This window comes from Patella vulgata, chromosome 7 (genome assembly GCF_932274485.2).
Source record: "Patella vulgata chromosome 7, xgPatVulg1.2, whole genome shotgun sequence".
In the NCBI taxonomy this organism is placed as follows: domain Eukaryota; kingdom Metazoa; phylum Mollusca; class Gastropoda; family Patellidae; genus Patella; species Patella vulgata.
The window spans coordinates 9,061,433-9,075,517 of NC_065885.2; the positions used below are offsets into that span (position 1 = coordinate 9,061,433).

The 14,085-nt window shown below is 39.5% G+C and overlaps 1 long non-coding RNA gene across 2 annotated transcripts in view; it reads right to left on the bottom strand.

Annotated features, from left to right (window-relative positions):
• LOC126828904 (uncharacterized) overlaps nucleotides 1-12,030 on the bottom strand; it is a 60,963-nt gene extending 48,933 nt beyond the window's left edge. For both annotated transcript variants that reach the window (XR_007683289.2, XR_007683288.2), the window contains exon 1: nucleotides 11,932-12,030. This is a non-coding gene — a long non-coding RNA (uncharacterized LOC126828904). The remainder of the gene's footprint in view (nucleotides 1-11,931) is intronic.
• Between the last annotated feature and the right edge of the window lie 2,055 nt (nucleotides 12,031-14,085).

Sequence of the window (14,085 nt, forward strand, 5' to 3'; positions counted from 1 at the left end):
TTGTAAAATAGTACAATTTGTTGACCAGAATAAAGATTGGGACATATTATTCAGTTACAACAAGAGTGGTATTGAGCCTTTAAATGCCACAAATTGATACTTATGCAAAAAAGAAAATCAGCATTTCGATACAGTGTAGAAATTTTGCTACACTATATGGACAAACATTAAAAGCCATATCCTTGTCGGTTTTTTGTAAAATTAGCTTTGAAAATATCTAAAATCTCCTTTTTTCAAACGCTAACCATGTCCGATTCATTAGATGAAACTTAACACAAGGATCAAAAGTTATTTGATGAGTTCGACTTTGGTACGCGTCAGATCTTGCATTCTAGAGCTATAGGCTCTGCCTTTTACGCAAAATGTGAAATACATGTATGTATGAATTGTGTAGGCTCTCCAGAGGGGCATAGCGATAGAAATGTGGGATTCTAATAACTGGTCTGATTCCAATTTCTAACTTAGGGGCAAATAACTCGTCTGAAGCCGATTCTCTTTTAGTAGATATGATGTTAATTTTCAAATATTTTCCACGTTACAGGCTCCTGTGCTCAAACTAATGCTCAGGAGACAGACGGTATCTGGTCAGCTCTATTTATCTCGACATTCGGTGCCTGAATACTGTAAGACTTCATTTCCGGCGGTTTATTTTCCATAATTTTTTGGGGGAGGACCCCCATACTCTCCGTAAGGACTCCCTACTTGACGCTCATGGGCGAGCTTCGTCAAGGTTCGCAAGTCCGTTCGTTTGACCATGGACCGTGTATAGATGGACAGGCAACGTCCACGAAGCCTTTAAAATTCTGTGCCTTGGCAAAAAATAGACCGGACAATCGTGACTAAAATAAATTACCTCCCCTCGCGCAATTACCAGTATTAATTTCAAAAGCAAAGAAAAAGAGATCAATTCATAATATTTTTATTAATCTTGCTAATCTTTTTTTTTTTTTTTTTGCAACCCATACATAGACAGACTACTAACTGATGATTGGGGTGTAAATGTATCAACACATCGTCTTTGTTTACTTCGGACGCGCCCATGTAAATCCGAGAAAAAAAACATGTCGTGTTTTCGTTAAAAACAAACCTACTAAAACACTCTTTTAATTTTTACTCCTGCACAATTAATCATCATTCCGAACAGTATTATACCTGAACTTTATTTTCATAATTTTACATGCGGGAATTTGGAGTATTAAGCAAAACCAAAATGCATACAAAAACTACGAAAATATTGAAATCGATCATTTCACAATTTTCAACTGCTGCATTTGGAAATTTCAAAGTTCTAAACTGGAGAAATTCGTCACTACCGGATAGGAATACATATCGGGTTGAAAAATTACCATTTAACTATAAGGATACCGTAAAGTCTAATGAGGAGTTCGAGAAATTAATCTGTATAAAATCACATCGCTTGATTTGCCGTTGCCACCGCCACTGATGCCAGAATTAGAATGTTGAAAACGGTTAATTGGATGGAAAAGATATTCATAAATGCATCACCGACTTTTAAATCCAAGATGTTAAATTATTCATTTTAACAAAAGAAGATTACAATCTCCGTTATGCCAGCTTTAAAATGTTGAAAACGGTTAATTGGCTGAAAACTGTATGCGCCACTGCAACATAGTTTGAATGAAAGATGTTAAATTATTCATTTTGTTTCTCATATCACCAAGTATTCGATATTTGTTTATGTAATTTCCTAGAAATCTTTAAGAGATGAACAGGTACATTTACTGATCTATTATTTCCAAACATGTCATCCGATGGAGAAAGGGGAAGGGAGGGAGAGAAGGGGGGGGGGGGGGGTAACGTCCATTCGACACAAACTAGGTCATTTCGGGACTTACGTATGGTTCAATTTTATTTCAATAATTCGCTTGCGCGTTGGGGTCTTTAGCAGTGGATGGAAATCGGACAACCCGGATAAAACCCACGAGGTTGGCCAGGCGACCCTACTCCTTGTCACGTACAACCTTATAATACAACGCGCACGCACTTACAATTCGACTACCCCCCCCCCCCACACACACACACACCCTGTCAACCGAAGGAGTGCTTAACATTTTATGTAATCCACATTCATTGTTAAAATTAATCTAGACTGATCAATTAAGTGTGGTTTAATGGTCGAGTGCGAGACATTAAACATAAATTATGCAAGAGCTAAATCTGCCAATTGCACGGTCTTCTTTAGGCCTTGTAGCATGTGATCTCATTATAATATCATGTGACCTAATTACCATACACGTTCTACTTACGTATATAGCCTGTACAACATGGCCGCTAGTAAAGGTATCTTTTGAAGTCACTCGTCTTGTTATGCCCAGACCTCGTTACTGCTTTAAGACCAAAGTGATACATGGTGTCAGAAGTTGTGAATAGAACCCTCGAGATCTCTACGCTAATCAATTAGGAACTGTCTTAAGAAATCTACCGACCTACAGTTGTTTTGTGTCTATAGACTTCCAAATCTACATTAGGATTAGGCCTACCGCACAGTGAATTTCTTCATCAAGCTACCTTAGTCTGTGCCGTTTTCTAAATACAGTACTCCTTCAGCATTAATCTAACACAGACTAAATTAAATCTGTGCTGCCTGTTTCACAATAATGACAGAACAACAACAACAAGCCATGCCTATGTCTATACTTAAACCTTCAAGACAACTTGATATGGACGCTTGTAATATTGCTGATCATTGGAAAAAAATGGAAGGAAGAGCTAATACTATATATGGAATTAGCTATGATTGGCAAGCCAGAAGACTTAAAACTGAAACTGTTCAAATATTTAATTAGACCTCAAGGCAGAGAAATATATTCAACGCTTGATTTGGCAACGCCGAAGCCGAGCGTACACTGGACGACGTATTTCGTGTTTTTGACGAACACTGTGATCCAAAAAAGAATGAGACTGTTGAACGCTACCATTTCTTCATGCGTAACCAGGAATCAGAGAGTTTCGATAAATACGTGACAGATTTACGTATTTTAGCAGCAACTTGCAACTTTGGTGAACTCAATGATTCCCTTGTTCGAGATAGGATCGTTTGTGGCATTAAGGATTCACAACGCCGAGAACGGCTACTCAGAGAAGCTGATCGGACCCTTGACAAATGCATACATATCTGTCGTGCTTCGGAAATTTCTAAGAAACAAAGCATTACAGTAAATGGCCCTTTATCCACTGTTCATGCTGTTAAAAACAAGCCTGACAGACAACCAAGCAAAGTTCTATAGAAGTAAAACAACAGCCTATAAACAGCATACTCCGAAACACAACCAAAATAGGTCACAACAACTTGATCGACCGTGTAAGTTTTGTGGTCAGCAGCATGAAAAACGACGTGATAAATGTCCGGCATTTGGCCTTGAGTGTTATAATTGCCACCAGAAAAATCACTTTACCTCAGTGTGTCGTAAACTACGTAAATTAAATCTTGTGTCGGTGAATTCATCTTCAGAAGAAGACGAAACATACCTTGAAATAAAAACTATTGACTATTTCCCAGACGATAGCGCAGTTAATGCTGTAACTGAACAGAGGTTCCCTAAGCGTTTATTTGCAACAATGTTGGTAAAAGGTAAACATGTAAAATTCCAATTAGATTGTGGGGCTACGTGTAACGTCATGCCATCTCATGAACTTGGTGACCTCTCTTCCTATAACATACAAGAGACCTCTCAAATGCTTTCTCTTTATGACAAATCTACAATCAAACCAACTGGGAAATGCTCTATTAAATTTCAAAACCCTAAAGACGGAAAACGTTACAAAACGTACTTTGTGATTGTTAACGATAAATCTTGTACTCCAATTCTGGGTGCTCAAGCTATTCAAGCCATGAACCTAGTACAAGTGAACTTTGATAACATTCTTTCTGTGAGTGACTCTAAGTCGGCTAAGATACATTCACCTATTTCTGTAGATCAGTTGTCTACTACCTACAGTGTTTAAGGGCACGGGGCTACTTGAGGGTAAATACAAGATTGATATTGACCCTGCGGTTACTCCAGTCGTACACCCACCTCGTAAAGTGCCAATCGCTCTCAAAGACAAACTCAAAATTGAGCTTGATAGACTAACCGACTTAAATATCCTAGCTCCTGTTACTGAGCCGACCCCATGGGTTTCTAGTATGGTTTTAGTGTCGAAACCAAACAAACTTAGAATTTGCCTTGACCCAAAAGACTTGAATCTTGCTATTAAACGTAGCTACCACCCGATACCCACTGAAGAAGATATATTGCCCGATCTCACTAATGCCAAAGTGTTTTCTACCCTTGATGCTAAAAACGGATTTTGGCATGTTAAACTCGATGACGACAGCTCGTACTTAACAACCTTTAATACACCTTTCGGCCGGTGTCGATGGCGTAGAATGCCGTTTGGCATCTCAAGCGCACCTGAAGTCTATGAACTAAGACAGGAACAAGTCTTGGAAGGTTTGAAAGGCGTCAAATCTATACATGACGACAAACTTGTCTACGGTGAAGGCGCCGCGTACGACGACGCCTCGCGTGATCACGACAGAAACTTGGAAAACTTAATGGAACGCTGTCGACAGAAAAACCTTAAACTGAATCTGGCCAAGGTAAAACTTCGAAGGCCTGAGGTTACATTCATGGGTCACGTAATTTCGGACAAAGGCCTAAAGATGGACCCGGAAAAGGTGCGTGCGGTAGTCGACATGCCTAAACCTACAGATGTCGCCGCTGTACAAAGGCTGTTAGGTTTTGTCAACTACTTGGGAAAGTTCATACCGCAGCTTAGTGATCTGTGTGGGCCCTTGCGACAGCTGACCTTAAAAGACACTTTGTGGCACTGGGATAACACTCAGGAAGCAGCTTTCAAACAAATCAAGTCCCTGGTGAGCAAAGACCCCGTTCTTCGCTTCTTCAATGCTAAAGAGGAACTTACGCTACAGTGCGACGCTTCGGACACTGGGCTTGGGGCCGCAATTCTTCAGAATGGACAGCCTGTTGCATTCGCAAGCAGAACTCTATCTGACGCTGAGACTAGATATGCGCAGATAGAGAAGGAATTATTGGTGGTGATTTTTGGTCTCGAGAAGTTTCATCATTACACGTATGGATGACACGTGACAGTACAATCAGATCACAAACCACTGGAAATCATTGCCAAGAAATCTCTCAACAAAGCCCCCAAACGATTGCAAAGAATGTTACTCCGCCTTCAAGTGTATGACACAACTATTGTATACTATCCTGGAAAAAGTATGTACTTAGCGGACACTTTAAGCCGAGCACCGCTTCCCGATAAACCGAGCTCCTTTGCAATTGAAATGGAAAACGTCAACCAAGTCTCAAATCTCCCAATTACTTCTACACGTCTACAAGATGTTAAAGACCACACAATAACTGACAACGGCCTACAAGCTGTTAGTCAGGTTATCCAAAGAGGCTGGCCAGAGCATAAAGACAGTTTACACCCAGCAGTGGTACCATATTTTAACATCCGTGATGAGTTAACTGTGGAGAATGGAATTATTCTCAAAGGTCAACAAATTGTCATTCCACAGTCACTGAGACGTGATATGCTACAACGGATACATGCTTCTCATGTTGGTATTGAAGGATGTTGTCGCAGAGCTTTGTTGACAAGTGTGATATCTGCCGATCCTTTGTTATGAAGCAACAGAAGGAGACTCTCCATCCACACGACCTACCAAGTCAACCATGGACCAAAGTAGGTAGTGACGTTTTCACTTTTGACGGTAATAATTATTTGATTACTGTAGATTACTACTCAAATTTCTGGTAGTTGGCCTATCTTGAAATTACTAACAGTGCTACAATCATTCGTAAACTAAAATCCCAATTCGCTAGACATGGTATTCCTGAAGCTTTCTTCTCGGACAACGCTTCATATTACACCTCTGAAGAATTACTTAAATTCAGCAAACTCTGGAATTTCAAGACTAACACTTCATCACATGGATTTCCCCAGAGTAACGGTAAAGCAGAGCAAGCCGTCAAAACAGCAAAATCCCCGATCCGTATCTTGCAATCCTGGATTTTCGCAACACACCAACTCAAGGCATTGCAGCCAGTCCAGCACAACGCTTAATGAGTCGACGAACTCGAACACTGTTACCAACTACCAAAAAACTCCTAAAACCACAGGTATCTAACTTTTCTTCCAAACTACGTCATGAAAAGAAACGTCAGAAGTACTACAACGTGAGTGCTAGAGACCTACCTCCACTAAGGAAAGGGGATGTGGTGCAAGTTCAACCTCAAGGTCAGACTCGTGGACAGACCTGGCTTAAAGCCAAAGTAACCGGAAATGTAAACGCGCGATCATACAACGTGGTTACTGAGGACAATAGATCCATAGAAATCGACGTCATTTACGGAAATCTGGTGTTAGCTTCAATATCTCTCCTCCGCTAGAGTCCAACCAACCTTCTGTGGATAGCTCAGCAATTCCTAGACCACCTGTCAAAGTTCCTGATATTCCACCTCAGTGTGTTACCTAGAATCGTGAACAACGAGTAACTCGGTCTGGTAGAGTTATTCAGCAACCGCAGCGTTTTAAAGACTACGTGATGGACTAACAAGCCTTGATACCTATGTGTGACACTAAACAATAAGACATTTGATTTATAGTTCTATGTTCATGTTAAATAACATAAAGTTTAACTGTTACAGACTGTTTGTTTTACTTGTTCACATGATATATACATTTCTACATGTTTTATTTCAACCTAAAGGTAAACACTAAAAGAAGGGAGATGTAGCATGTGATCGCATTATAATATCATGTGACCTAATTACCATACACGTTCTACTTACGTATGTAGTCTGTACAACATGGCCGCTAGTAAAGTTATCTTTTGAAGTGACTCGTCTTGTTATGCCCAGACCTCGTTACTGCTTTAAGACCAAAGTGATACAGGCCTTAAATGTTATCTAAATTGTTAATTAGACATTAATTAACTTATCCAGACCATAATCTACTCTCGATGGCATTGCTAGCCTGTGTTATTTACTGGATTATGACCTCATTTGCTGCTCGACTTCCATTCATAATTTAATCATGAAAAGGATGATCGAGACTATGTTTTTAATCGTACAGACTTTAGTACATACTTAACTTAGGCTGTCTGTCTACAGTTAGCTCCTCTTGAGAACAGACACTAAGCTAGTTGACCGACATTTTAAGTCCTAAATCGACGATTTTAGTCGAAACACAGAGTAAACTTCGGGAATTTTTATCTAATCTTCCATAATGTATCTGACACGTTATTTATTACGCACGAGACCATTAAACAACTTAAAATACAGACACTATCCAGCACGTGCAATTTAATGAAATACATAATAGTATCAATAATGTACGTTTGGCACATGGCCCGTACCATTATTTGAAATAATAGTACGCCAACATCAATGGGTGACGTCACATCTTTATTTTAAAGACTGATACGCCCATACGGATTAATGAAATAAACTAAGCGTACATTTTAGTCCCAGGACCGTAACTAGCTTAGCGCAACAAGGGGGTGGGAAGTGTTCTCAGGGGCATAGGCAATGACAAATTCGACGACCTTTTTTTCTATTAACGTTTAGAGAAAAAATATAACTAACTTATTTCTATGAGATCCACACAGCCCGAAAAGTATTTTCTCGTCTTTTTCTTGTCCACTGCATGCCCGAAAATATACCCGAAGCTCTCTTATGATATGTATGCCCGAAAAAACGGTATTGATTTCGGGCAATTTTCTCTTATGCCCCCCTGAATTACTTTGAGCTCCTACGCCAATGCTCAGGGGTGCTGTAAAATTGACGGACAATGGATATCTATTGTTTTTATAGTCGACAATTTGTTCGCAGGGGGGCTTCGACCCCCCCCCCCCCTTAGTTACGGGCCTGGTTAGTCCTAAAATGACCAATTCGTGTTGATTGTCTTCTCTCCTGTTTTCAGGTGGCATTTACTGGATAGGGATGAATGATATAGATATAGAGGGTAAGATGGTGTGGGTCGATGGTTCGACTCCAGATATCAACAGGTGGAACCACGGTGAACCAAACAATGGCAAAGGTTTAGTAGAAGAAGATTGCGTTATCTTACTGTCTACAGTGTCTTACAAATACAAACTGAACGATCAACCATGCTCAATTACATTTCACTTTATTTGCGAATTTCCGTTCGTGTTTATATTTTAATTTCTTCAGCTGAACTTTATTATAATTATTAGGCTATTATCGTATAATCGTTTTAAATCATATATAGTTACACAGATGTAGAATTCAAGTCATGTCAGTTATCATTATGATATTTATAAATACCTTGCCTATTCCTAATTTCAGTAACAAGCTTATTGTGACTTAGTGCAAGCATCTCAAAGATATATAAGGTATATCATTGGGTCATTTAGCGTGGTTTCGATTCCCCGGTCGTACGTGACAAGGAATAGGGCCGACTGTTCAAATTCGTGGGTTTTCCCCGGGTCCTCCGGTTTCCCTCACAGCTAAAGACCTCTACGCGCAAGCGAATTATTGAAATAAAATTGAACCAAATGTTAATCACGAAATGACATGGTTTGTGTTGAGTGGGCGTTAAACCCCATGTCCAACCTCGTGGGTGTGTTAGTCCCAAAGTGACCTAGTCTGTGTCGAGTGGGCGTCAAACCTGTGGACATTTGACCCAGCGGGTCTCTGTAGCAGAATACTGGACTTTCTAAAAGAGATAGATTTTTGTGGCATGAGGAATAACGTTGGTTAATAAGCTTTTAGTAAAAGGGGGGGCTACTCTTGTTTTCAATAATTGTCACCTGCTTTTCGGAGAAAGCGGGGGACTATTAAAATTGGTTCGTCCGTCTGTCCGTCCGTCTGTTTGACTGTCTGTCTGTCCGTCACACAATAACTCTCTTTCTAATTGAGCTAGAATGTTCAAACTTGGTGTAGGTGTTTACTAGGTCAATACCTTGATGGATTTCGAAGATGAGCATTTTCCGGAAAGCGGAAATAAGCAATTGGATTGGTTGATGCTTTGGGACACGATAACTTTAGTTCTCATTAAGTGAGAGTGATGAAACTTGGTGTATAGTTTATTTACATCAATACGGGTAAGCAGAGTGATAAGCAATTTGATTGGCCAAGATTTTGGAACACAATACCTCTTCTTCTATTTGAGCTAGAATGTTCAAACTTGGTGTAAGTGTTTATTGGGTCAATATCTTGATGGAATTCGAAGATGAGCATTTTCTGCTTAGGGTAAGCAGAGATAAGCAATTTGATTGGTTGATGCTTTGGGACACGATAACCCTGAGTTCTAATTAAGTGAGAGTGAGGACACTTGGTGTATAGCTTTATTACATCAATGCCATAACTATATTCGATAATGAACATTTTCTGCTGAGGGTAAGCAGAGCGATAAGCAATTTGATTGGTCGAGACTTTGGAACACAATAACTCTCCTTCTAATTGATGTAGAATGTCAAACTTGGTGTAGGCATTCATTAGGTGAATCCCTTGATGGAGTTCGATGATGAACATTGTCTGCTTACAGACATAAGCAGAGATAAGCAATCTGAGTGGTTGATACCTTAGGGGCACGATAACTTTGGTTATAATGAAGTGAGAGCGATGAAACTCTGAATATAGATTTATTATATCATTACCTTGACTAAGTTCGATTGTGCGAATTTTCTTCCTGGGCTAAGGAGCATAAGCAATTTGATTGGTCAAGACTTTGGAACATAAAAACTCTGCTTTTAATTGAGGTAGAATGTTTAAACCTGATGTAAATGTTCATTAGGTGAATGTCTTGACTGATTTCAATGAGTAACATTTCAAGCTAAAGCTAATCAGAGCTAATCAATTTCATTGGTCGATGCTTTGGGACAAGATAATCTTGATTCTATCTGATAGAGAGTGATGAAACTTAGTGTGTAGTTTGATTGCTCGATACTTTTGACAAAAATAATCAGTGAAAACGGGCTTAACACTGATACGTATCTAGCTGATACAAGACCATTGCCAACTCTCTGGAGAAACAAGGCTTAACTTCAAATAATCAGTAACATTGGTTACAATCAATGCACACATCTTGTCAAATCCTCAAAGGCTAATACCTTCGCTCAGAATAGAGTAATTTGAATAACATTTCAATATATTCATTTTGCATTATCTATTTTTGAGCTATTATAGCAAGAACGGCTAGCTCTTTATCTAAATCTTACATAATGTATCTTACACGACATTTTGTTAATCAATAAATTAGGTAATTATTGACAATGAATTATTGAAGGTTTTACACACATACTACCATCTGCTAGGGTGCTAATCTGTTGTATTGTACTCCAAATACCTACCGACCCACCTTATGGCATAAAAAGACAGTAAATCGACAAAAATAGAACACTGTATACCAGCGTTTGTTCTGGGTTGTTGGTTTTTTGTTGTTCTTGGTGTACAGTTCATTCGATTAATTACGTAAACTACCCCCCCCCCCCCGACACCCTCATACACGCTTAACTCATGTTAATGCAAAATGAAAATGAAATGGGGTGTTTAACGGCCTACTGTTCTGCTCCGACTGGGATAATGAAGTCGGCAATACGCCATACAGTGTGCTACAGGGTAAAGTTTGCCCAGGCAGCGCCACTATGGCCCAGTCTTCTATCGAATTCCAACTGCCAAGGGATCTTTTACGTGCATGCCAATGTATACACGGGACCTCGGTTTTTCGTCCCACCCGAACGACTAGACAGCTGTACTTGTTACGTACACGCGGACTTCGGGTTTTCGTCCCATTCATGATTTAAACGACGGTATGGTTATCCTTGCCGGGCCTTTCGTTCTGGTGGGGTGAGGGCAGGATGGACTGGAAAATCCCGAGGAATTATCTCGGCCAAGACCGGAATCGAACTCGGTACTCGATAGACGTGCTAAAGCCATAACTACTGAGTAACTCGGCACACCCCAGCAGATTCCGGTAGCCTGCCCTCCATTTGAGGTTTGCCGAGTGCCACTGAGTCACAACAAACTAGGTCGTTTACCTTTATGGCAAAATTTTTAAAAAAAAAGGATGTGACCCACTATTTTAATGTACAGACTGTTGTTTAATTACACGTGTAGATAATAAAAACTTTATTTCGATTGGACTGGCTTGCAGGGGCGTAATCATAAATTTGAGCATTTAGGGGGGGGGGGGGGGGCGAGGGGTCCAAGATGGAGACAACGTCAAATTTGGCGTGAGGTCTTGGTGATTACCCGAGAATCTTATCAAATCTGAGGCAAGATTTGTGCTCATTTAGACAACACTGGATCCTAATGTTTTAAAAATTACAGACCTGTCTCTAACTTAAGTTTTATTTATAAAATATAGAACAATTTGTCCATCTTCTTTCAATTTTTCAAAATTGCAACTTGAGAACTGTATTAGTGAAATTAGAAAATGGATGTCAAAGAACGTTCTAAAATTGAATGATGATAAAACCGAATATCTGTTATTAGGCTCAAGGCAACAATTATGTAAATTTGCACATGATAACCCCCCTGTTGTAATTTGTAATTGTGATATATTTCCATCTTATTCTGCTCGTAATATTGGCGCAATCTTTGATAGTTTTATGCTTATGGGAGCTCAAGTAAATAATATCTGTAAATTGTGCTATTTTAATATCAGAAATATAGGTAAAATACGTAAATTTGTAACTGTAGAGGCCACTAAGTCACTTGTTAATTCTCTGGTCACTTCTCGATTAGATAACTTTAATTCACTTTTAGTTGGTTTACCTTTAAAGCTTATAGATCAATTACAATAAGTACAGAATACTGCAGCTAGACTTGTTACTTTAACTAAGAAATGTGATCACATAACTCCTGTTTTATATAATTTACACTGGTTACCTTTTAAATATCGAATTGATTTTAAGATTTTATTACTTACTTTTAAATGTTTAAATAATTTAGCTCCTGTTTACCTCTCAGATCTTTAAGAACTTTATACACCTGGCCAAACATTACGTATATCAGATAAACTACTTTTAAAGCCCCAAACTGTTCAACTAGTCTCTTATGCTCAGCACTCTTTTATATAGTTATCAAGCACCTGTTTTATGGAATAATCTACCATTTAGTTTAAGATGTTGTACATCTCTATATTCTTTTTAAAAAACAACTTTAATAAATCAGGCTTTTAACTGACTCTGTATACAATCGTTAACATGTCCATAATCTTGTTGTTTATTTATGATTACGTTGTCACTTTGTAAAGTGCCCCTGAACATGTTATATGAAAGAGCGCACTACAAATATGCTGTAAAAAAAAATAATAATATATGAAAACGATTAGAGTGGAGCGAGGCTAAAACAGCAGCATTGCGTTTTACGTTTGTTTGTTTGACGTTATTCGCTGAATGACAAAAAATAAAAAGATTTCTTTAACTCTTTGAAAAATATTTCTTCATCCTTCATCATAAGGTCTGTCATTTGGTCAACTGGAGTCGTTTCGATTCCCCGGTTGTACGTGACCAGGAGTAGGGTCGCCTGTCCAACCTCGTGGGTTTTCTCCGGGTCATCCGGTTTCCTCCCACTGCTAAAGACCCCTACGCGCAAGCTAATTATTCAAATAAAATTGAACCATATGTTAGTCCCGAAATGACCTAGTTTGTGTCCAGTGGACGTCAAACACTCTCTCCCTCGCTTCCTCTTTATCCTTCGACTATGACAACGGATATTATTTTCACTGACAAATTATTTTGAGAACACACAATTAATAGACATGATATAATGCAAAGTGACCACCAGTTACCCCAGATATACTCCAAATTATGACGTTAAAGGCCATGCAACTTTCAAAACATTTCAGACCCGGGATCACACAGGGGCGGGTTCAGGATTTTCAGAAGGGGGGGGGGGGCTGGCCAAACTCGGTAGTGCGAAGCCCGGCCCTCGGTGGGCGGACTGCCGGGCAATCAACCAAGTCACCAACCGGCTCGTTTCGGAGTAAATTACGATTTCCAACCTAAATTGACTGTTAATTCCTTTCCCGCGAGAATATATATTTTAGCAAAATATTGTTCGCCACCGCAAAAAATGGGGGTGGGGGGCGTGCGCCGGATACGCGCCTGTCACAAGGGGTTGGGATGTGAAAAAGTACAGAAGGCATATTGAGGTAAAAAAGGTACATTGTGGAAATATTTACAACAGAAGGCATATTGCTGAGGAAGAAAGGGTATATTGTGGAATAATATACAGCCTGGTTGGGCCCATCCCTGGCTAAGTGGGTAAGACGCTGGCTCGCTAGCCTGGAGGTCGGGTGTTCGATCCCTGCATTGGCCGAGAAAGTTCATCCAGATTTTCCGGCGTGGTTTCCCCTCGTCAGTGATGCAGGATGGGGGGGCCTGACAAGGACAGCTGTCTAGTCGTTCGGATGGGATGAAAAACCGAGGTACCGTGTACATATTGGCGTGCACCGTGCACGTAAAAGATCCCTAGGCAGTTGGTATTCGATATAAGTGTAGGCCGTATAGCGCCGCTGCCCGGGCAAAATTTCCCTCATCGCATACTGTATGGTGTATGCCCGTCTTCATTAGCCCATGTTAGGAGCAGAACAGTAGGACGTTAAACCCCATTTCATTTCATTTCATTTCCATTTTGGGCCCATCCCCACCCTTTGTACACGCGCATGGCTTGTACGTAACCAACACGATAGGAGAGTCATTTCTTTATTTGTGTTAAACACATAAAGGTGGCGTTGTGTAAACTTTAAATTAAAGGACCATAACTTCAAATTGATGATTTGAATAGTCAGATTTTACTTAGACTAAACTAGTTCTTGATGAAAGTGGGCTACTTTTGTAGGCCTAACTTTTTAACATAAGTTTTAATGAAATCGGCTAATATTGTGGTTGTGTATTATCTTAAACTCTTTATAACCTTTATTGTAGAATGTTGGGACATAACGTGTATTAATATACAAAAACTACATTACGCAATATATTGTAATAGATAGACTTTTATTTATGTGTCATTCGAATTGAACACATGAAACAATATAACATTATAATAAGCCTAATCTCACCGACAATAAATTTCTGTA